The sequence below is a fragment of the Macaca mulatta genome, chromosome 5 (assembly GCF_049350105.2).
Source record: "Macaca mulatta isolate MMU2019108-1 chromosome 5, T2T-MMU8v2.0, whole genome shotgun sequence".
In the NCBI taxonomy this organism is placed as follows: domain Eukaryota; kingdom Metazoa; phylum Chordata; class Mammalia; order Primates; family Cercopithecidae; genus Macaca; species Macaca mulatta.
The window spans coordinates 166,122,140-166,148,129 of NC_133410.1; positions in this window are offsets into that span (position 1 = coordinate 166,122,140).

Here is a 25,990-nt window from a genome sequence, read left to right on the forward strand (position 1 = left end):
CCATTGGAGACTGAGGGATAAGAGTAAGGCAGCAGCTGCTAGTAGGTACCACCGAATTACCCATCACATTTTCTTATGTAAAGGGCTGCCTCTACTTTCAAATGTGTGGTCTTCCAAACCTCATTTTGTGAAGAAGTTCACTATTTCAAAATTACAAGATCTATTTAAAACATTTGAATAAGGATGTGGCAAATGGAAAATACCATTTTATGCTTCACAAAACAAGTTATCATATAACTTGATAATCACATCTTATTTGTGTATATCTTTTAGAAATATTTCCATAGGAAATTTTAAAGTTAGAAGGTATTTCAGAATTACACTAAAAACTCAGGCTTATGTTCTTGGAGAGTTTAAGTTTTTTACTACTGTTCATAAAAGCGTTTTTTCTTTCACCTAACTCTCCTGCCCTTGGTAATATAACTCTTCAAACTACATGAAATATTTTCAGAAAAGATGCCATACTTCTCGGAGACTTAACTGGTCTTTTGATTGGCCTCGTTTTAGTAACATGCTTTATCCTTTTTGGTCTATTTCATAAAACCTTTATCTTTTTAAATTTATACAAAAGATCATTTATTTGCATCTCACAGGATTTTAAATCCAGGGTTTAAAAATATACTTTTTCTTTTAGAAAATATTTCTGAGCCAAATGCAAATTTAGATACCATTAATAAAATTACAAAATGATTTTTGAAATCTGAATTTTTTCTTTGCTGCCATCTTGGATTTTTTTTTTTTTTTTTTTACATTAATAGCTGTTTTTCCTGTCACTTTGATCAGCTATAGTGTGAGTCCATGATTAGCCAGACATTGCTTTAGGGCTTTATAAATCCAGACATCAAAACCTAGACATCAAAAGGGCGGCCACAAATTACAATTTTTAATCTTCTTCACATCTCTGATGAAGATTAGTTCTTTCCAGCTATAATGAGATCAAGAATACGAGAAGAAGATGCTGAAAAGGTGAACGTAGCATAATTTGAAGAAACTTTCTTCTAAAGTCAGTGGAATTTTAAGGGAGCAAGTTACTTGACTCTCTCTAAATTAAAGAACTTTCAGTCAGCAGTGAAAAGTATGGCTCTGACGTGAGTAATTTATAAGCAGGGAAGTCAGGTAGAGACATTTTATCCTAGATTACTAAATAATGACAAATACCTGAATTAGAAAAGTTGTGCTAAAAATCAACAAGAGGTAATACTTTTAAAACAATACATTCTTAAGAATTTATTAAGAAATAAAACTGAATAGGCTTTAGATAGTGGTGTGAGAGAAAGGGAGATTGCAAAGATTATTCTGGGAGTTTTAGACCTTGTGTGGTTATTTTCAATATGACTTTTACAGTTGTCATTAAGACTGACCTTAAAAACAACATCCTCCTGTGCTGCTTAATGAGTATAAAGTTTCAATTATGCAAAATAAATAAGATCTAGAGAACTGTTGTACAATATTGTGCCTGTAGTTAGCAATATCGTATGTATGATACACTTAAAAACTTAAGACAATAGATCTCATGTTAAGTGCTCTTACCACAATTACAAGAAAAATCCAAATGTGTCTTCTCTTTCAACGTCATCACTCTGGGAGGCTAGGGTTATAATACTACTATTGAGAATCCCTCTTTGCACATTGCCATTGATGTCAGTTTGCTGGCCTTGTTATCACAGTCAGCAAATGCCTTACCCAAAACAGGCAATCAAATTATTGAATTGCTGATTTGTCAATTTATTGATTGTTTCATTGAAGATTTGTCAATAGGTTGATTAGTTTGCATGGAATTAATACAAGACTCTAATTTCTCATAACATCCGTTATCTTAGTAAAAATTGCATATGATAAGCAGTGGGAAGGGAAGCCAGAAAGGAGCTGGTAATTCCATTAATGTAACAAACCATAATGTACATACTCTACTTTTCTTTTTTTTTTTTTTTTTTTTTTTTTTTTTTGAGACGGAGTCTTGCTCTGTCGCCCAGGCTGGGGTGCAGTGGCCGGATCTCAGCTCACTGCAAGCTCCACCTCCCGGGTTTACGCCATTCTCCTGCCTCAGCCTCCTGAGTAGCTGGGACTACAGGCGCCCGCCACCTCGCCCGGCTAGTTTTTTGTATTTTTTTAGTAGAGATGGGGTTTCACCGTGTTAGCCAGGATGGTCTCGATCTCCTGACCTCGTGATCCACCCGTCTCGGCCTCCCAAAGTGCTGGGATTACAGGCTTGAGCCACCGCGCCCGGCCCATACTCTACTTTTCATGGATTCATTTTTTATCTTTCCTGCCTTTCTCCATCCCAGTCTGAGTTCCTACTCTGCCATGACATTCTTGTGCCTTTGATAATAGTAAAACCCTTGTTCTTACCCTGTCTCTTACAGAGAAGCACATTCTTTTTGCTTTTAAATGATGTAGGAGCTCTTTGTTTCACTAGCAACTCATTGTAGCTTATTATGAAAGGCTATATTACATGACAGTTCTGAAAAATAAAACTTGTTAGCTCTAACAATACGATCCTTTCAATTCAGGTATTTCATTCTTTCAATAATAATAGAATGGTTTATTTTTATAATGAAGAGTACATATTTAAAGTGTAATATGTTAATGATTCTAATGGAAATTACCATGTAAATAAATGCCATGACCTTGAAGCTTTTTCCTGAAATAGACCTTTTAGTGATTTCTGTTTTAGTTATATTTCAACTTTGAGCCATCCATCGAGTCTGTGATAAAACACATTAAAATCACATATGTTAGATTACATGTATTATATATTCACTTTTAAACTGGCAAATGATGATTTAAACAGTACAGAAGGGATTTAAGTTTAATAAAAATAAAGCTCAAATGCAAGCATAGATAGTCAATAATAAGCAAGCCAGAAATTCCATTTACAAATGCCTGGACTCCTACTAGGCATTTCCTGCACATTCAGAGCTCATCACAAAAATCTTCAATGAGCACCAGAGGACATTGAAAAAGGAAAAAAGAGTGTTAGTGTGCACTTGGATGCAGATGCTGCTACCAAAGAAAGGCGCAATTGCATGCCAGCCTACACAGACAGCAACCTTGTTTTATGTGAGAAATTTACATATTAAGAAAGGACTTAGGGTATTCGCAACACACTTCTCAGTATTCATTAAAAGGAAAAAAAAAATCACTTATTTTTATCCGTAATAATTTTTTGTAACTCTTACATTTTTACATGATTGTATCATATCAAGTTCTAAATGTCAGGAAGTCACTTATTTCATTTAGATCTAGTAAAATATTGAAACGTAATAACTGAATAATGCCAAAAATAATTCATGAAAGAATTTTGAGTTTATGTTGATGAGAGTGAATTATTTCACTGAATACACAAATGAGACATTCATTATTTTATAAGGCCATTTACTGTCATCTGGAATAACTTCCTCTTAATTCTATAAAAGGTTGTTAACTTTAATTAATGCCAAAAAGAAAGGTAAAATTACAATGTTTATATATATATATAGTGTTGACTACTACTATTATATTATTTAATGTATGTTTTGTTTGAAATATATTTTGATGTTTTCCACTTGAATTTGTAGCTATTTAAATTTTAATAAAATTCATATATCTTTTTACAGATCAACATCTAAGCCACTCAATTCAATTATTCAAGAAAATAATTCATGACATATATAGGCTTGTCATAATATTTTGTTTATTAGTGTTCTTATGCAAATAAGATATTGCTATTGACAAACTAAATCTAAATTAATTAAATAATAAGGTAATAAATTTCTATACTGTCACTTTTTTATTGTTTTTATAGAGACATTTTTAACTTAAAATCTCTGAAAACATGTGTTTTCAGCATGGTACTCCAATTCTCATGAACTAATTGTTACAATAATAAGTCCGGCTACTTCAGACATAGCTTCAATATACATGCTGAAACTTATTCAAAATATTGTGCTGTAGAATCTGATCTGCTCAAATTTTTAAAAATGTTTTTTTATTTGCCTGACATATTAGGTTTGTAAAATTAATTCATGTTTTTCCAGCTTATATGAGATCATTGGCTCAACAGGAAATTTTAATTCCTGAGTGTTTTATTTCCTTGTGAGGAATACGCAGCAAAGGTCTTGAAGTATTCCAGAATGCTCCAGTCACTCAAAGGAACTGCAAAGGAACCTACAAAAGGTAACTCATCATAAGAAGGTTGGTTGATTAAGATTAGAGTCGAGAGAGTTTATTACTTTGTAGGAAGAACGAGTGGAAGTAGCATTAGGTAACTCTTTTCTATTGGAAGAACACTGTTTCATTAGAGTTGGTAGCTAACTATGGTGGTGCACCACAGCATTGCCACGTGTTCCTTGATTCACATCTAAAGTTGCTTCAGAACTTCACAGTGACCAGTAGTCCAGGGCAGGAGTCACTTTTAGGTCATACCTCCTAGAATTGGACAAAGCAACATTGCCATTTCACTCAAGGAGTATGTATTAAATACAGTCAGGGATGTAATTTCTCCCAGTGGGTAGAAATTTGTTTTGTATATGATGGTGTCCACTTTTCCTGTGAGAATAAATAAGCAGAGGTATGGTACACATTCATTCCTGTGAAGTGTCTATTGAGTCGACTGATTGTCAGGAACTTGTAAAGAACCTAACAGTCATCACAGAAATGAAGTTTGGGGTCAATTCAAGTGCTTGAGTGAAATGGAACATAGAATGGAGAAAGCAATATATTAAATAAATATAGTTATGGTTTCATCAACAATTATAGAAGTGACATTGGAATAGTAACATATCTCTTCTTTATTGTTCTTCTATCATCTATCTATCATTATCTATCTATCTATCTATCTATCTATCTATCTATCTATCTATCTATCTTCTATCTCTTGATTGATCTGTTCAGCTCTCGCTAACTCACTATTTAATCTATCATATCCAGTATCCTCTTCTCAGATGCCTTTCTCCTAATATTTTGTATAAGGTATATTTTTAAACTGTATGTATAATTGTTTTCATTGATTCAGAAAAGTGTAAATAGGCTTGATCTAGTAAAGAAATAATTATCTCCCCGACATGAATGCAGTGACCACTGGGACTTTGGGGTTCCCATTTTTGGAAGCGGATAAATACGTTTTCCATGATATTAGAGTAACAGAGTAGTTGCATTATGTTGGATAAGAGCATGCTACTTTTATTGATTAGAACTTTCATAATGCCTAAAAGTGGTTCCGACAGACAAAATGAATTGGTACAGAACATTATTTTCACCTTTCTTCAAGTGGCCCTACATGTACTGCAGAAAATCACAAGCTAAAACTATAGTTTTTAAGCCCCCCTGCATATAGGTCCTAGATAGGGTATAGGATTAAGCTATCAGACATACTTGGGTGACATCTGGAAGGCAGAAATAAGATGAGCAACCATGTATTAGTTTTTCCTACCTTTTGTCCAAGAAGTCTCTGGTTTTTCTGAAACAAGTTTGTAATCTGCTTCGTATCTTGTTTATGGCAGTTTTCATTATTTCAATGTCCCCACCCTGGATATGATAGTTTTATATTGTGAGCATTTAAAAAATTGTTGCTGCCTTCCTATCAATGTAGAAAGGTGAGAATTTGAAGGGAACAACAGTGGAAACAACTTTCAGGCTAGGAAATGTTAAGCTGAGAAAAGATGAATAAGTACAAGAAAGTCCCCCCAAAATCATAATTCATAATTCGGAATTAATTGCAGTATTATGCCTTCCTTCCCAGCACTCCTGTAACACTGACAAAATAAAATTGCACATATACTAACATATAGACATTATGAAATGTAGAAGCAGTTCATATAACATCCTCCAATCACAATTTAATACAATTTTACTAACAATATGAGAAAATAAACGGTTTGGGCTGATATAACAGAAACACCATAGACTGGGTGGCTTAACCAATAGAAATTTATTTCTCAAAGTTCTTGAGGCTGGGAAGTCCAAGATCAAAATGCCAGCATATCCAATGTCTAGTGAGGGCCCAAATTCTTGGTTTGCAGATGGCCTTTTCATTGTTTCCTCACATGGGTGAAGAGCAGAGAGAGTGAGGGCAAGTTCTCATGCCCCTTCTTATAAGAGCACTAATTCCCATTCACGAGGACTCACCTTTACGACCTTGCTATTTTACAAAGTCCCTACCTCCTCATACCACCACATTGGGGGTTAGGATTTTAACAAGTGAATTTGGAGGGAGAAAAATATTCACTTCATATAATACCCTTATGCCTGAAAAAAACCCTAAAAATTATATTAAGCAAAAATCAAATTACCTTTAGAATATGGCACATTCTAAGTATAAAATATTGATTGTAGTATATATGATAATAAAATCTCCAGGATAAAAATAAAACATTACTCAAAGAAATGCTCATAGTCTTAATAGTTTTAATAAAAAAAGGATAATAAGCAAACTCTACATTCTATTCACAAAGTTAAAAAATATACTCAAAATACCCATTAAAAAAATGAGGATTTTAGGTAGAATGTGCACAAGAGATATTTGCACAAAATGCGAAAAGATAATAGATGGAACATTATCTAAATAATTAAAGAAAAAGAATATCAATACACAAAAAAAGATAATAATTCTAAAATTGAAATAATTACAGACATAGAGGTCATACAACTATTCAACTCTCTCCCTCTTTCTTTCTCTCTTATTTTTTAACTAAGTCTATTTCATTTGCTTTTACTGAATTACAAGTGTTATGGTTTTAGTCCTGAATAAACAAATTTTAATTTATATCTTCTGTTCTTTATGGTTATTTGGTTTATATCTAGCATATTACAGTCTGATTTTATCTGATTTTACTTTCCTTGTGTGTGTGCTATGAGGTTGTGGGTGTCATGCAATGAAAGAAAATACATAATTATAATAAATTCAGTTGTAATAGTTATAACGTTATTTACACTGTATTATTTAGCCTACCTATTGGATTCTCACTAAGCACAAGGGCAAATTTAATATCTTTCTGATTGCTTTAACTTTATTTCCCACTCTATCCTCTATCGCATAATTTAAATGCAATTGTTATTATTTGTTAGTAGTTTTTCTAGTGTTAATTCAGATATTTTGAGAAGCAACTGCTTAAATGGGATAAATGTATGAAATTTAGAGGTGAAACACTTTGAAGAATAGAGAGGAGACAGCAAGAGAAAAGTAGGGGTGAACAGAGCCGTTAGATCACAAGGCATGTCTGACTCCTGTGAAGGAGAGAAGGAAGATGTGACAAGAAATGTCTTAGAATGCAGAGGAGTTCTAACGAAGTTTTAGTCAGAGCAAGGGGAAATTTTGGGACAGTCCCTCCTTAAGGGACTCCCGCATTTTGCAGGAAAAGGAACTTCATTTTTACCCTACAGTGTTCAGGTATTTGCTGGAACATCCTGCAGGAAGCATGAACTTAGAGTGGATGCAGGATACAGAGCAACCACAGCTAAGGCCATCAGCTGCTTCCCATAGCAGGAGACCTGAGTGGCATCTTTTCTAGGCCACTACATGCTCGAATAAATACACTTAGACTTTTATCTCAGTAATATCTTAACTTTAAATTATACTTGTTGACTGATAATGTGATTATAAAAGATATGCTACCTTTTACTTCTTGTTAAAATTTAGTTATTTTATGTTGTGATTTTTGTTTTTATTTTTAATTCAATCTTGAGATCTCTCTAGAAATGTGACCATAAGCCAGGATAGCCACTCTCTAGAAGAGCTCCGACCAGAGGAAAATGAGGTTCAGGTGCAGGTGTCAGATGAGACACAATGAGGAGGTGAAAGAAAAAGACATGAAACAAGAAATGTATTACTCACAGGTCCAGAGAGATTATGGGAAGTCCAGAAGTGACGGGGAGCTCAACCAGTGGGTGGAGAGTGAGGAAAAGAGAGGGCCTGTGGGACGATGCCTTTATCAAGGTTTGTGGGTATTACCTTTAGGCTTTGTATCTGAGGCTGTGGATTGGCTAGCTTAAAGAAAACCACATGAAGAGGGGACTCATTTAAATGACTCTGATGTGGACTATTAGGTTTCATTGTAGTCAGCAGCTGAAAGGTGGGTTGGGTTTGGGGGTCAGCAGAGTGAAAAATAGAGGTAGGCTGTGTCATAAACAATCATGTAGGAAGTTTCAATGAGGCCAAAGGTGATGGGATATAAATGGGTTTGAAACAACTTATGTAACGCCTAAAAATAGATACTAAGGCAGCAAGCACGTTAAACAAATGTATGACATAGTGCTGCCAAGTTTTCATTTTTTCATTGTACTTTTACAAATTTTAACCACTTGGTCCTATGGTTAAATAAATTGAATGCTCATGCTCATATATGTGTCATAGTCGTAGTGTCATGTTTCATGGCTTGTTGCCTGCAGTTCATGCTCTCTCTTCCAAAAAGACTTATGAGATTCCACCTTACTGTGAAGACAAATGCCATTTTTATATATAATAAAATTAAAATTTAGCTGCATCTAAAATTGTTTTGTCAGAAATTATTTCCCAGGCTAATCTGTAGCCAGTCATTTGCTGTCTTTTAGAATAGAGGTCTACAGAGGTCAATCTTGAGGTCAAGCTATTTTTGTTCTTTTTATTAACAAGTGACTGGTCAGTATTTCTAAAAGTTTCTGTATCCTCAAAATCTAGGAACTTTGTTAGGATTTATGTTAGTTTAGCCATCTAAATCTAATTTTTACTAGGAAATAATCTGCCCTTTATAGTTTTGGTTTCAAAGCTAATAATATTTGTGAAAATATGTTCTTTACGTATTTGAACCCTTCTATCTCAGTTATTTAGATCTCTTATTCAGGGATGCTGACTTTCTGTAATTTGATTCCTTTTTGTGTCTCTTCCATATCTGTAATCTTCCAAAGCATTTTATTTTTGTTTATCTATATTTTTAGATATTTTTATTTTTCTCATATTTGTGCCTTTTGTTTATTCCTGTGTTTTCAGTAGCATATTCTCCTTTGCATAGTTTTCAGTGTGGCTTTAATTTCTGTGATGATTTTGTTTTTCTTCATTTTCCTGAGCTATGCCAGCTTGTTTCAACCCATCTGTTGTTTCACTGATACTTCCTGATTACTAATTTAAGCTTTTCTTTAAAAAATTAGCAAATGAATCACTAGATTTTTGTTTTAACTTAGAAATACATTTGTTCATATTTTTCATCTGCTTCACGACAGTATTATCCTACTCAATAGTTTTTGTTTGCCATTTGTGTTTTATTCTTTTACTTTTCTGTTCTCCATTTAATAAAAAAGCATAGATCGTATGCTGGCTTCTTTTAAAAAATACACTCATTTTTGAAAGAGGTAACTTCTTTTGGAGACCATCGTTTATAAGAGGTTTGTGTGATAGAAGCACAATAGTAGTGCTGAGTGCTCCCCGGAATCCTTGAGAGTTCCCAGGGAATTGCAGAGAAAACCATTGTGTATGGATGTGTCCTTCAGACTGTTTCTTCCCAGAAAACAGAAGTCACCTCTGCAGTGCTGCCTTCAGTTCATCTGTTCTCCACACTACTTTTCTAATAGTAGACATTCTAAAATGATGACATGTCTGTTTCCCCATGTAACTCTGCCTCCTTTCCTTTTTCTGTTACCCGAAACACCCCAGGGTAATGCCTACCGGCAGTATATTTGGACGCTTCTATTTCTGATTAGGAGTTCGCATCTGCCGAGCTGCACACTGCTGCTTTGTCTAAACACAGCACCAATGGTGTCCTCTCCTGGTATCTTGCCACACTCTTGTCACATTTTCACACACTTGGCAGCTTTTCCTTATATATGCTGTTTTGTGGTTGCAGATATCTCCTACATTGTTGTGTTCTATTTATTGTTTTACTTATTAAGTTTGGATGAGTTCTGAGTGGAGAAGAGGACAGAAACATAGGTAGTTTACTACCTTACCACCACCATCTCACTGATGACAGTCTTTTCTCTTGATGATCGAAATTAGAACTTCTCAGACTAGTCTACAATATGACATTTGAGATTGCACAACTGCAAATAAAAGTCATTTTTCTTGTATTTTATGATGACATTCAGACACATTTTTGTCCAATTCCAAAATATATGCTGTGTTCATATATACTCTATCAAATTACTTCTTATAAATTGTTATTTCAAAGCAAAAATTGTTTCACCTGTGACATTACTCTTCCTTCTCAAAATTGTCACCTATCCCAAAATAACGTAGTTTGAAGAAACTGAAACTGCACGGCAACATTCTTATCTCATATATTAGTGTATTTTTCCAGCAAAACAGTTAATACTGTGTTGCTTCTGAGAAATTTACTGTAAACAGCTAATCTTGTATGAGGACATCAAGAGTGGAAGAGCTGAAGGATTAGTATTGCCACCATGGCCATGAGGATAGTTTCAGCAAAGTACTCAGGAATCATACCTCTTTAGTATAGATAGAAATTATTATGGAACTATAGAGAAGACACACACACACACACACACACACACACACACACACACACACATGTACATAGTGCCACAGCTAGAAAATCCTAGAGCAAAATTTATATGTTTTATCTTTCTATGTCCTTTTAGTAAGCCGAATTTCCTTCAACCTTTACTCCAGGAGATTTTCTGTTTGCCACATCACTGTTAACCCATGTAAAGGTTATCTGCAACCATTACATTTCTTAAGATTACATCCAGGTAATTTACGGGTAACTTTGATAGGTTCATTTTGGGAGTTTATAAGTTTTTCCAATGCTTTTTACCTGTTTCAACCAGTAAAAAGAAAACTTCAATTTTTTTTTTCTAAATTGAGAATATTCTTATTAGAATTACTTAGGTATTGCCATTTTTTATTTGTAGAATATAACTTGATATCTTTTTTCCACTTTTCCCTTTCTGCATTTTATTTTTAAGGGTACTTTTTAAACTCCTTGAATCAATCGTATTTTCCTATATTTGTCTGATTTTCAATTTTGTGTTTATTAAAACAACATAATATTCTTGTATACTTCTTAATCTCAGTGGAAGTCAGTTCTTGGCAACATCTCTTAGCAATATAAAAATAAATGACAGAAGAAGGAAGACAGGAGACAGGTATGTGGATGACATATTTTAACACAGCTTCTCTAACTAAACAAAAGTGTATATATTTCTCAGCAAATACATGTTAATATTCATTTTTAAGACACCAGTCTAGGGGACTGCAATGGACAAATATATATGATATGTCTCTATCATCAAGATGTAATTGAAAAGTTGACATAATATGAATACTATCCAGGCTAATTAGCAACATTATATAGACTTTGATGTAGTTCAAATTTATTCTATGACAGTAACCAGAGTGTGTGACCAAGTGTATTAAAAATGCTTTAGAATTGTTCACAGTATATTACTGTATATAATAACAATGCCTCTTTTTCCACTTTAAGAATCTTTACCTTTCTCAGAACCCAAGATATAGTATCGTAATAGTCCCAGATTATTTTTGACACCATCTCTACCCATCTAAGGTCTTTCTTCTATTACAAAGCCATGCTCAAGAGTGCCAGACTAGATTCTACCAAGTAGAAGCTCTTACCTGAGATCTGGAAGAAAGAATGAAAACATTACCCATTCTTTTATCAGAACTGAACAAATTACATGTTCCTAGGCAAACATAGTACTTCACAAAGATCTTTCAGCCTTTTTCTAGAAATCACTTACCTGAGTATAGAAGGCAGGAGGGATTGTTGCCAGCAGTTTCCCAAATTGCTAGTGGTTTCTATAAGTTTCTGATTTTCTAAAAGTTAGCAGCAGATCTGAGAGCTAGAAGCAGCTCTCACAGACCTTCAGGCTTAAGTCTGTCCCACGGTTTTGTAGCTATTTAATAATAATAAATGTTTTACTTACTGAAATATTTTTGTAACTCCTCTTTTATTAACTGAACTCTGACTGATAGACTAACTAGAGTTCCATTATAACTATCTATTTATTTGCTCCCCAATGGAAAATTTGTATTAAGTATTTCTGATGCAGTATCTTGACATAATGACATGATAATTGATTGCTCCACTTGTTTAAATTAAGAATTTCCAATAGCTTATATGATTCTGAGATGAGTTTTTAAAATCCCTCATTTTTTATAGATTTTGTATGAATTAGAGGAAAGTTTTATTTAAAAGCACATGCAGACAGTAAACTAGTGGTAATATGCAGAACAGTATAATATTAAATGACCTGACTCAGACAAAGTCAATTGCTTGTGTGTGTGTGCGTGCATGCATGCACAAATTATGAGTAATTGCTCACCAAGCCCCTCTATATCCAATGTCTCTTACACCCACTTCTATGAGGAACAGGAGGGTAAGCCAGCATGATACACCTCAAAGTACTTTATTTTCCTAGCTGAGTTAGAAACAAGTATATTTCTCTGGCTATGTTAGTTGTTCACTATAAAAATTATTAACCACTTCAAAACTATCCATTTTATAGTCTTAAATTCTCCCGCATCCTTTCTTGGATCTTGCATAAAGTTATGACCCTAAGTAGGAGCTAGATCTCTCCACAATCCCATTTCCACCTACACAATTCATGTCCTCCCTGAACAAAACAGACTTTTGTGTTACAAACCTCCCATTTCTGTGAACTCTGCTAGTACTTGTAATCATTAACATTGATCCTTTATTTAACAGCCAATGTTGAACAATATATAAATTATAGTTTTGAATAAGTGCACTTACTGTTATCTATGACACCTGTTAGAAAATATTTTTCATCTGAGCATATTTGGTTTTTGTTCCATGTGACAAATGAAATAATCTTTATTTTGGAATTTTCTTATTTTATTTTTTTCTCATTTAAGTCTGTATACTAGAGATTTTTGGAGCAATAACAGTGAAGACTCTCTTTGACCCAGCATTTGTGAGGCTCCTCTGCACTTTCTCTCTACTGGGACTTGACCTTGACTCCTAGCCTTGCTAGGCCTGTATAGCTCCGTTTAAGAAAGATTCCTATTTTAGTCAATTTAGAGAAAATCTACCACTCTTGATATGTGATTATTCTCAATATTTGGTCAAATTCCTCATTCTGCACACTGGATATCTGATCATCCTGCCTTGTCTTTAACAAGGATCCCCCTACCCTTGATGTCTTTTCTTAATAATTTTCCATCCACTGACCCCTTCACTCTTCTCATTGGCTATGAATCTCCACCTGTTTTTACGGTATTCAGAATTGAGCCCATCTCTTTCACCTGTTGTGTTAGTCTTGACACCCATCAGAATAATCCTGAATAAAGCCTTCCTTCCTATTTTAACAAGTGTCAGAATCATTTTTTCTTTAGCAATAGCTTTGTTGTAAAAGCATTAAGTAATATGTCAATTAGCATATATACTATGTATGCTTTTTTCTGTCATCAGAAAATATGATACGCAGTCCATCAGTGCCCTTTTTCAAGATATCAGTAACAACATATGGTGAAATATACTATTAATATATGATAAAATACACTATTATGAACAGAACTCAACTTCTGTCTTTCTTACTGAAATAGATCTATTTTTAGTACTTATTAAGTACAGTTAATCACTAGTTAGTTAAACTAATCCTATAGCCTCTCCTCTTTCCTTACTTGTAACTCCTTTCTCTGGCAGTGAGAAATGTGCCCACATCATGCACAATATTGGTGTAATGTAGTTTGAGATTTGCTTGCTCATATTCCCGTAAAAAATGCTAACTAGGTTATAAAACTTGTGTACAGGTTTGTTTTTCTTTTTGTCTTTAGCCTTACAATATGAAAATCTAGATACTGTTTACCAAAGTCATTAAAGTTAGTCCTTTTGTTCTCCATTTCTCTCAGAATTGTTATGTAATTTGTTTGTGATACAGTTAGTCTTAATTTTACTGTTTGCATTCTACATTCATTTCTCTCCACATCTCAATTTATGTGACAATTTAGGGGGAGGTGTGAGAGGGTATGTGAAAAATTACCATAGTTCTAAGAGTCAAAACCATATCAATAAAAAGTTAAACCAGAAGAAGTTTTACTCACACTTATCCCTACTACCCCGATCACATTTCCTTTTTTTTATTTTTACTTATTTTATTTATTTATTTATTTATTTATTTATTTATTTATATATTTTGACAAGGTCTCTCTCTGTCACCCAGATGGCATGCAATGGTGCCATCATAGCTAACTGCAGCCTTGAAATCCTGGGCTCAAGGGATCCTCCCTCCTCAGCCTTTTGAGTAGCTGGGATTTCAGGTGTGCACCATCACACCCAGCTAATTATTTTATTTGTTGTAGAGATGGAGCCTCTTCATGTTATCTACTCTGGTCTCAAACTCCTGGCCTCAAGCAATCCTTCCACTTCATCCTCCCAAAGTGCTGGGATTGCAGATATGAGCCACTACCCTTGGCCTCACATTTCCTGATTCTTTCAACCCACCTCCCACCCATAAATGTAAATGAAAGTCATTGCCATTATCTTATGACCTATTATTTTCGGAACTTTTTTTCTTTGAGATAGAATCCTGCTCTGTCACCCAGGCTGGAGTGCAATGGTGTGATCTCAGCTCACTGCAAACTCCACCTCCCAGATTCAAGTGATTCTCCTGTCTCAATCTCCTGAGTAGCTGGGATTACAAGTGCTCACCAACACGCCCAGTTAATTTTTGTATTTGTAGTAGAGAAGGGGTTTCGCCATGTTGATCAGGTTCGTCTTGAACTCCTGACCTTGCGATCTGCCCACCTCAGCTTCCCAAAGTGCTGGGATTACAGACATGAGCCACCACACCTGGCCTATTTTTGGAACAATTTTAAAAATATATATGTTTATAATTCACATGGTAAAGATAAATGAAGTGAAATGAAAGGAGAATTAAAAGCTTTCATATATTTTTAAGGGCATATACAAATGTGTAAAAATATGTCAAAGCAAATCCGTCAATATATATATCAAAAGTCGTAACAGACAGCCCCCTCTTCTGGCCTTTATCAGTGCTCAGCAGGGATAGGCCTTCTCCAGTTAGTATAGCCTTGGATTTTAGAACGGCTGCCTGATGATGACCCAGGGCAAGCAGAGCTTGTTGTGGATTTTTCTGGTTGCCTTTGTTCTAATGTTGGGTGGGCTTGCTCTCTGGGCCCCACTTTCTGCTGAGGCCACTGGCTGGGCTCTGTCACCAGGTGGAGCTCCTGGCTGGGTACTGTGATGGTTTCTGGTCAGGTGGGTCACTAGATGTGTTTTCCCGCTAAGCAGTTCTGCGATTTGAGATCTACAGTTAGGTGGACTGCAGGCGGGACCCCGAAGTTAGGCAGAGTCACCGCTCAGGACGGAGGGACCAGATGCTATGCTGTTTAGAAATGCACGATTGAGCATTGCCTCCCTGTCAGGGGAGAGTTGTGGGGTGGGCTTTTGGCTGAGTTGATAGGCTGTTTAACCTCCCCCGGGAAGCAGGTCTAGCCTCAAAGTCTCTCTGAATGCCTTGGCAAGTGGATTTTTGGCTGAGTGGAGCTGCTGCTTGAATTGCCCAGTCAGGCAGGTCTAGCCGCTGTGCTTCACAGAAATGGGTAGAGGCGGACATCACCCTCCCTGAGCGGAGTTGGTGGGGTGGACTCCGAGGTTGGGCATGGAGACTAGTCGTCTAGGGACTCAGGTAGGTTGAACTTCCCACCGTGCTACTGAAAGCGACCTGTTCAACTTTGGGGACGGGCTGGGAAGTTGGCTGGTCGGTGACACTGCAGGCAGGAGTTATGGAGGTGCCACCAAGTTCCACGGGCTGGTGAATATGACTTCTGCCTCCCTTCTTCATTTTTTCCTGACCCCAGGCGATGGAGCAGTGCGCTTATCCGCAGTGTTTCTCTGATTTGAGACTGGAGGGGACTTCCTGGGAAGTGTTTCAAAATGCTAGGGAAGCCGAGTGACTGCTTCCACTTCTCTCTTCCACTGCGGAAACCGTAGGTCCAGGGAAATCCTCTCGTGGGATGGTGCCAATTTGGGGAGTGGCAGGGGCAGCATGGTCAGTGTGATACCGTTCTTACTCTTACTCTTCTAATTTGGTTTTCATTCACTTCTGCAGGCCATGCAGGTGTCTCAGGCTTGTTTCAAAGTATTTCAAATAGATATTCTGGTCTGTGGAATGTTGTTAGATGAACTTTCTGTGAGGAGGGAAGTGGAGCTTGAGACTTCCTGTTTCACTATCTTGTTCAATGACATAAGTTTTCTTGAAATTATGATTTATATAACATTAATTTATTCAATAAAAAGGAGCTCCATTATGGTTTTAGTACTATTTTTAAAAAGTGATATAATTCTAAAAAGCAATAAGATTTTAAAACATGCAAAAAGCCTTTATATTTCACAGTGCCTATTAATGCAGCACACATAAACAGACAGACCAATCCCAAATAGACTCAACGTTTTATGTGAATGTAGTATATGATAAAGATAACATGGCAATTGTCAGGGGAAAAAAAATGGACTTTTAAGCAAATGTTACTAGGAACATTGGAGAATGTATTAACTAGCCTTTTCTGTTAACAAACCAACTTCAAACTTATTTTAAAATGTAGTAGTTTAATTGAAAAAGTATTATTGTTCAAAAGCTCAAGTTTCAAGTGAAAAGCTTTATTGGTCAACTAAAGTCAGCTAAGAAAGATCATGGGTCTGAAGTCATTTGTGGGTCATTAGAAAATCGTGGAAGGAAATGGCCCCAGTCTCCTATCTGACAGAGAGTGAAAAACTCATAACTATGAGTTTTCAAAATCCATAAACCATAAAAAAGAGTGACAAACCTGACTGTATGGTTGAAACACAGAAATAATAACATGTTTGAAAATACAACTTTTCACAAGCAACATCAAAAGGTAAATTGAAAACTGGGGAAGTATTGATACATATTTTATAGATAATGTGCTATCACTTAATATATCTATAAGGTTTTGTTAAAAAACAAGAAGATAAAACCACAATGGAATAGAAAAATGCACAAAAGTTCTGAATAAACTGCTCACAGAAAAGAAAATACAAAGAAGATTTGCACTTATAAAATTCTACTCCACTTCACTCCTAAAGAAAATGCAATTTAAAACTATACTTTGCTGCTATAACTCGTATCTTGGATGCTTGGTAAAAATCCAAAACTTTGGAAACATACTGGAAACATACTCCATTCACAAAGCTGTAGGAAAAGGACGTCTTACATATTGCTGTACTGTACTTTAGTTAGCCTTCTATTTATTTAAATCTAATGTCTTCAATTCTTTTTCTTTTATAAAGAAGTTCACAATAAATAAGTTTATGGACAAATTATTAGTTATTTTTGCAGCGTTTCTTTGGGATAGATTCTTCCACGTGAGAATGCTGAGGCAAAGGTAAATATATATATATATATATATGTGTATATATATATGTGTGTGTATATATATATATAGCTAAATACTGCCAATTCAACTTCATAGAGCTTATACCATTTTATATTGCTACCAGCAATGTATTTAAATTGTATACTTTGTATTTTGATTCAAAAATTTAAAGGAGAGGAGTGCCCTGCAAAATTAACAAGACATAGAAACAAAAATGAACTACATACGAAACCGATACCATATCATACAAAAAAAAATTTCTGCCTAATGATTTTGAACAGAGAACTTCTAAATAAATACCTTACAAGGAGAAAAGCATTGTAAAAACTTAATCTTTACTCAATTTTTAATATTTCTTTTTCATTTTTTTGAGATGAAGGCTAATTTTGTTACCCAAGCTGGAGTTCAGTGGTGCGGTCTCGGCTCACGGCAACCTCCACTTCTGAGTTCAAGCGATTCTTCTGCTTCAGTCTCCCGAGTGGCTGGGATGACAGGTGCACGCCACCATGCCTGGCTAATTTTTGTATTTTTAGTAGCGATAAGGTTTCACTATGTTAGCCAGGCTGGTCTTGAACTCCTGACCTCATGATCCACCTGTTTCAGCTTCCCAAAGTGCTGGGATTGCAGACGTGAGCCTCCACGTATAATAATATTCGGTCGGGTGCAGTGGCTTACTTCTGCGGGAGCCGAGGCGGGCCGATCCCCTGAGGTCAGGTGTTTGAGAACAGCCTGACCAACATGGAGAAACCCTGTCTCTATTAAAAGTACAAAATGAGCCAGACGTGGTGGTGCATGCCTGTAATCCCAGCTACTCTGGAGGCTGAGGAAGGAGAATCGCTTGAACCTGGGTAGTGGAGGTTGCGGTGAGCCAAGATCGCACCACTGCACTTCAGCCTGGTGACAGAGTGAAACTGTGTCTCAAAAAAAAGAGTAATATTTGTATTATGATTTTGATGTTATGCTTTTTATATGACTTGATACAGCTGGAAAAAAAGCAAATAAGTGAATCTGTTTATACTGATAGGAATCAAGATTTTCCACACAGGAGAGATGAGATATAAATATGTGATGTTAATTTGAAAAACTCAAAGTCTTCATTTGGATTGGAATTGTTGCTAAATCTCAAGGATGATAAAATTATCGATTTCTTAATTGAAAGCAAGCTAAACGTCCAACTTATATTTCATAGTTAAGTCTCTTCTAAAAACTCCCCAGAAATTGATTTCTTGCCTCTTTTTGAATTATATCAGTGCCAAGGAAATCATTGTATCATAGATTTGATATTAGTTCTGTGACTAAGTCCTTACTCCATCTTTCCTAGATATGACTTAGAGAATTAGCTTAATCTCTCTAATTCCCTGTTGTATAAAATGGAGATAATGAAAAAAAAACTGCCTGACAGGACTGATTCCCGAAGAGATTGCCCAGACTGTGGAAACAATGATTTCTTACCAGCAAGCTCTTCATGACATTGTCCAGCCAAAAATCCTCCCATAAGAATCAAACTTATAAGTAGTATTGTGATTTGAGGGTATTGTGGCACATCGTCCATTTAGAAAACATTGACACTCTCAGGAGTAAGAGACTATGTTTTATTAACATTTGCACAGCATGCATAGTGCCTGCCACCAAGTTGTTTCTAGATACCAAAAAGAATATGCACACACGGTTTGTAAACTGCAAAGCACCATGTGAAGTTGGTTATTAGTAATATTAATGCGAGCCATTTCGATTTTGTAGAGTTGTAATTACTGTAATTCTTCCATGGTTTGACCTGAAATCTACCTCCCTGTCATTTCTACTTGTTATTCTTTGTTCTCCCTTCTGAGGTCAACGAAAAGATTAATCCTTCTCATTAAAAGGAATAAAAATTAGGTTTTCTCAATTAGAATAATAGAAACAGTAAGCATTCAGTCCTGGCTTTGATATGAATTATTTTATTAAATAAATCAACTTGTACCCCTTACCCACATGCATACAAGGGCAGCCTTACTTGCTCTTCTTTTCTTTTACTTGTCCTTTGTTTTATCGTGAACTGAGCTGTCTACTGAAGAGGGACTGTGATTCTAGTTGCTCAGTTACCCCAAGACTTTTCATTCCTGTAACTCTGTTATGTGGTTTCTTCTGCTGAAACTATTTCCCTGCACCTGTACTTTCTCTTACCATAGCCCCATCTGATTGAATTGGCTAATATTTACCTAATGAGTTGGAAAATTGATGTTCTAACTAAAAAAATTAATTAAATTTAACAAAACAATCAATTATATGTATATATATGTACATAAATATTTTTGGCTACATTATTATAAAGATATGCATGCGTGTTTGTGTATGTGTTTATGTGTATATAACAATACATGTATTAGGTCAGGGGAACACATACAGCTTCTATTAAAGTCATTTAAATCAAGAGCATACTATAATTATAATAAATAAATATATTCGTAGCATCCTGAAAAGAGTTTAATGTTAAGTAGATGTATATTTGTGATAGAAAATAAAAAAATAAAGTTACTCTTTGATTTAAGTAGATAAAAGAGGCTTCTTTATTTCTTTTCAGTATTTCAAAGATAACTTCATGGAAAAGATTGACAGAGTACCTAATTTAAAAAAATAAAAGCCACAAATCCAAATTAACTCATCCAATGTAAACTGTAATATGAAATAATTATTTTATTTTCTTGGGGAAATAATTATTTTATATCTTTTCAGTTTCAAGCCCTTGTGAGGAGTACATATGCAGAAAGAAAAAATGTAATAAAATATAATTCTGGCTCTTTCGGAATTCATGATTTTTTTTTTTTTTTTTTTTTGAGACAGAGTCTTGCTCAGTCGCCCAGGCTGGAGTGCAGTGGGACAATCTCGGCCCACTGCAAGCTCCACCTCCCAGGTTCACACCATTCTCCTGCCTCAGCCTCCCGAGTAGTTGGGACTACAGGCACCTGCCGCCACACCCGGCTAATTTTTTGTATTTTTAGTAGAGACGGGTTTTCCCCGTGTTAGCCAGGATGGTCTTGATCTCCTGACCTCGTGATCCACCTGCCTCGGCCTCCCAAAGTGCTGGGATTACAGGCATGAGCGACAGCTCCCGGCCCATGTTTTCAAATTATTCCAACAGTGTGTCATGAATAAGGTACTGTGGGGTCCAGAGTGAGAATGCCAGACACTGGCTGGGGAAGTTAAGGATGTCTTTACAGAAAGTAGGTCATGAGAACTGACCATAAAAGAATGAATAATGGTTTACAAGATAGATAGAAAGAGGTAGGTTGACCTCATCCAAGAAAACAAATTGTATGATCAAAGGCAGAGACATGGGTGACACAGATGTCTTTGGAGACACTACAAAAAGTTGGAGTCGCTGGAGCCAGATAGTGGGTGAAGAAGAAAGGATTCTCTTACAACTAAAATCGCAGAAAAATGGATACCATAAAAGCAAAAAAAAAAAAAAAAAAAAAAAAAAAAAAACCCACAGGAATTCATTTTCTCTTGGGATAAAAAATGATTGCAACTTAATGTTGAGCTGCATATTCATGATATGCTAAAATAAGATAATGCTGTTATATAATATGAAGTTCTAGGAGATCAACAGAACAAATTTGAGAACACATCATTTTTTAAAGAAAATGTTTAAAAATTGCATTATATTTGAATGAATGTATTATATATTACCTCTGTATCCACTTACCTGATTAACTGAGTATCTTCAATGTATTTACATTTTTACATTGATTACTAATTCCCAGGGGCTGTGGTCAGATGTGTGACCAGTTACTTCTTGAGCAATAGAATAACGAAGTGATTAAATAGCTTTCTTAGATGTACATTTCTATTGTCCTCTGATACATAGCTTTTTTATTTTACAAATGTTAGACAGAAGGCCTCAAGTAGAAAATACTTTGCTTGGAGAATAACAATGACATGTAAGGTGCTGCAGTCTTTTGTGTAAACTTCAGTGGGATTCAGTAGATACTTGGTCTGAAGTGGCCAGGAATAAGATATAAATCTCCTTGTTTTTGTTTCTCAAACAACAAACCACACTGGCAGAGATACTTTTCATGAGTCCAGAGATAAATGAGTATTAGGGAATACTGCTGGACAATGAACAGCTTACCAGTTATTTGGGACATGACTTCAAATCCTTTCCCAATCTCACACTTTATAATTCATAAAAAATGCCTTTCACTAAGAACAGGCTTGTCTCATGCTTCCTTTTCTAAGACTTCATGGTAGTTTTGTTTTGTTTTTTGAAAGAGATTTTATGTTTGTAGTAGATGGATGGGCAGTAGATGGATGGGCACTAGGGTAGGGTATTAAAAAGAATATATATATATATATATTTAGAGAGAGAGAGAGAGAGGAGCTTATCAGGAGAATTGACTCACACTATCACAAGGTAAAGTCCCATACTAGGCCATCTGCAAGCTGAGGAGCCAGGAAGCCAGTCTGAGTCCCAAAACCTCAAAAGTAGAAAAGGCAAACAGTGCAGCCTTCTGTCTGTGGCCAAAGGCCCAAGAGTCCCTGGCAAATCACTGGTGCAAGTCCAAAAGTCAAAAAGCTGAAGAACGTAGAGTCTGATGTTGGAGGGCAGGAAGCATCCAGCACAGGAGAAAGATGAAGGCTGGAAGACTCAGCAAGTCTGTTTATTCCACTTTCTTCTGCCTCCTTTATTCTAGCCATGCTGGCAACTGATTATATGGTACCCACCCAGATTGAGGATGGGTCTGCCTCTCCCAGTCCATTGACTGAAATGCTAATCTCTTTGACAACACCCTCACAGACACATCCGGGAACAATAATGTTCACCCTTCAATCCAATAAAGTTGGCACTCAATATTAACCATCAAAACAACTTTAGCAGCAATTATTGCATACGAAATATCCATTTTCTTCTATTTGTTTTTCAGTCTTTTTACCTCTAGATTATGTCGTAAAATTGGTTATCTGAATCAAATATGAGAAGAGATGTGTTATTTCCTGTCTGAGGCCATTAAAAATGTATGTAACACTGGCTCGTCCTCATTCTTTTTTTCATGTGTGTATGTGGAAACAAGAACTGCATGAGGGTGAAGCTTCAAGATGTGTTAGCATGCATTCTTGCATCTACTTTCAGCAGTTTGTATGAGAAAACCCCAACCTGCATCTTAGTGTGATGTGAGTGACACATAAATCTTTGTTTTGTTTAATCCCTGAGATTGTTGCTGCAGTATAGTTTATACTAATACACCAAAAAAAAAAAAAAAAAATCCCAAAATGTTGAAAAAAAGGGCATTCTTATTTGTAACCCCTTGATTCTTCCATTATGAATTCCACCCACAAAGTTGGGCAAGAATTCAATCATTCATTCACTCATTTTGCAGGGAATGAACTGAGCTGAGGCTTATCAAGTTCCTTCTATGTGTCAGTATGCAAAATTAATGGTGTCATCAAGGATCCTTATTTATTTAGAACTCTAGAAATAATTTTGAGAAATAAAATATCTGTTTAGGAAATCATTTGTGAATATTACCATAAGGAAATGCACATGTCTTATTACCATACTAAAACTCTATGAAATCAATGTATGTATTGGATAAAGGTTTGAGACAACTAAGAATTGAAAGACCTTTGAGCCTTTAGGAACCAAGTGAAAATTTTTAAGCAAAGTCACATACTCAATAGATGTCAATGAATCTCTCTCTATCTGTATGCCACTGGCAGTAAAATTAGGTCATTATAGATACCAATTTTAAAGTCAAACGAAACTAATTTTGAATTTTGACCCTATTACTTATTGCTGTAAGATCCTGAGTAAAGTTCTTAATTTATCTAGCTAACCCTTCTTACTTTTATTTAATGGGTTCACAATAGCTTAATTTAATTTCTAAGTTTGATGTGACAATTCATGAGATGATGTCCAGAAAGTGATTAGGACAGTGCCTGCATATTTAAAATGCAGAATAAATGATATTAGTAATGTTGTCATATTATTATTATGTCTTTTTGAAATAGCCTTATGTATCTCTTTTTATGTGAATCATGAGGGTTGGAAGATAAAACAATTTACTTTTAATGTTGAATTTCTACATAGTATATAGTTAGTATAGGTACTATAGAAGAGTATTTATGATGTAGGATTTTTCTTCTTGGTCACTTTGTAATCCAGGGCCCTCTGACCACTGACACCCTGCCTGGCCCTTGCTTAGCCATGCTGGTGTGCCCCAGCTGGCCTGTGTTATAGTGAGTACTTGCATTCATCAGTTGCTGGGCTCTTGTATTGCTCCCAAGAACAATGAGGATACACTGGACATTGAATGAAGAGGAGGGCAGAGAAGATTTTTTTTTGAGTGACAGAACAGTTCTCAGTGCAGGGGGGAATTGGGGGTAAGTCCCCACTCCCACAGTTGGTTTGTTCTCTTCTCTTATTGACTGAGTCTGGGGTCTTTATAGGCACAGGATGGGGAGTGCATGCTGATTGGTTTGTGAGTATGCAAAAAAGGTTAAAGTGAAGACACCACCCCATTAGAATAGGCATAAAGACTGATCTTAACTGCTTCCTGCTGACAGGGTGTACTGTTTTGGGAAAACCACAGCCAGATTTCCCTCAGAGACCTATCTAGGAGTCCCCAGTAAAAGGGAGCCATCATTTGAGGCTCCAGTTGCATGACTGTTTAGAGTTTGATGGCTTGAAAGTGAGAAGAGACAAACCAGGTTATTAGAAGACACGTATCAAAATGAAACAAAGGGGGTAAGAACTGCTTAAAAATCCTGAGGCTGCCAACACACCCAGATAACTGGTGACTACAGTTATGTCTGCTAGGATTTGGGTGCATGGGACTTGGTTTTGTTCACTCCTTTGGTCTTATTTTCCCAAAAACCTCGGAGTTATCGGCACCCTATTTATTCCAATCACCTAGCAGGTTTTTCAGGATAATTGCCCAGAATTAGAATATTGATCCAGATTTTTACATTACCTATCCCTTTTGTTTCTCTTGAACTGAAGGTGGAGATCACCGGTTAGTTCACAGGAATAAGCAAGGTTAGTCTAAAATGTAGGCAAAAACTTAGAAAGAACTAATGAGTCTAGAATTTAATGACAAGTGTATGATAAGTTTTGAAACATAAGTTTTCTCTCTCCAGTCCTCATTTTTGTTAAAAACAAATCATGATAGGACTGTGTTGTTTGCAAAATATACTTTAGTCTTATACTTGGCCTGATAATTTACATAAATTGCAGCAAGAATAATCATCTTTTACATAGGCTTTTTAAATTGGTTTTGGTGGGACTCCATTTAACAAGGAACTTTAGATAAAACTTTTTAAAGCCGAGCCCAGCTATGAGTTTGTACCCTCAAATACCTATGAGTTGGATAAATTCCTCTCTTCTTGAAGTCCCAATGACAAGGGGGTCCTGGGCCTGTTAGAAAGTGACATTCATTACTCACCACAGGTTAGGAAACCTGTACAGGGACTGTATAGACAAGGTATGTGGATGGTTTTCCCAAGGGGGTTTTATTGGCTCTGCAAGTCAAGCTTGATTCCCTAAAGGAAAGCAAACCATTCTAGTAAAAGCGTTGGTAAAACAACCAGCTTCTCCAATTGTTTCCTGTTGCAAAAGAAAACGATTCTCATTGCACTGATATAAATAACTATTGCTTAAGTTAAAAATACTCACAAATAGTTTCCAGATTCTATAGAAACCAGGCAGACATAAACAAATATGCTCCACATTTTGTTCACAGGAGTGTACCTTACTCAATTGTTAAAAGCTGTAGATAGCTCGAAAGAAAAGTTTCATTGACTCTGAAAAGCAAAACAAGAAACAGAAATGTTTTAAGAAAAAACTTAAAAAGATTACTTCAGTTTTCTATTAGTTCAGTCCATTCTGTTAATTCTTGATCTTCTTGATATTCATGAACATTTCAGCTCTTCATGAGTCCTGTGTTTTCCTCTATACCAATGTCACAGTCTTCAAAGTTATCAGAAACCTGCATTTGAGAGTACCTGTCAAAGTTCAATAGCTGATTATAAACCATCTTTTGAAATGGATCAAAACAAGACAACAATTGTCTGTGAATGACAAAATATCTTTGGGTATTGCTCTGTCGCCCAGGCTGGAGAGCAGTGGCGTGATCTTGGCTCACTGCAAACTCTGCCTCCCGGGTTTATGCCATTCTTCTGCCTCAGCCTCCCAAGTGGCTGGGACTACAGACACCCATCACCACAATTCGCTAATTTTTTGTATTTTTAGTAGAGATGGGGTTGTACCATGTTAGCCAGGATGGTCTCGATCTCCAGGCCTCATGATCTGCCCACCTTGGCCTCCCAAAGTGCAGAGATTACAGGCATGAGCCACCATGCCTGGCCTAAATCTATTTTCAGTAGTCTCAGTAACGTGTTATAATGGTAACACTTAGCAGTTTTAAATTTTAATGTAATGCCTAGTAAGTTATTTTAGTTATGTACTAGGTACAGCTAAGGTCTGATTCTTTCCAACACAGTTATGGGCATGGTTAATTCCACGTGTCTTCAAGCCTTACGAAATTTTAAAGCAGGCCAGTTAAATAGTTCTCAAAAGCCAATGAAATAGTTTATAACATTTACCAAACCTGGTGTCTGACCTGCATAATCTAGACCACATATTTACATTTTGAAGACATTTGCATTTTACCAATAATCTTTCAAATTGCTTTTATTTTTCAGAGATTA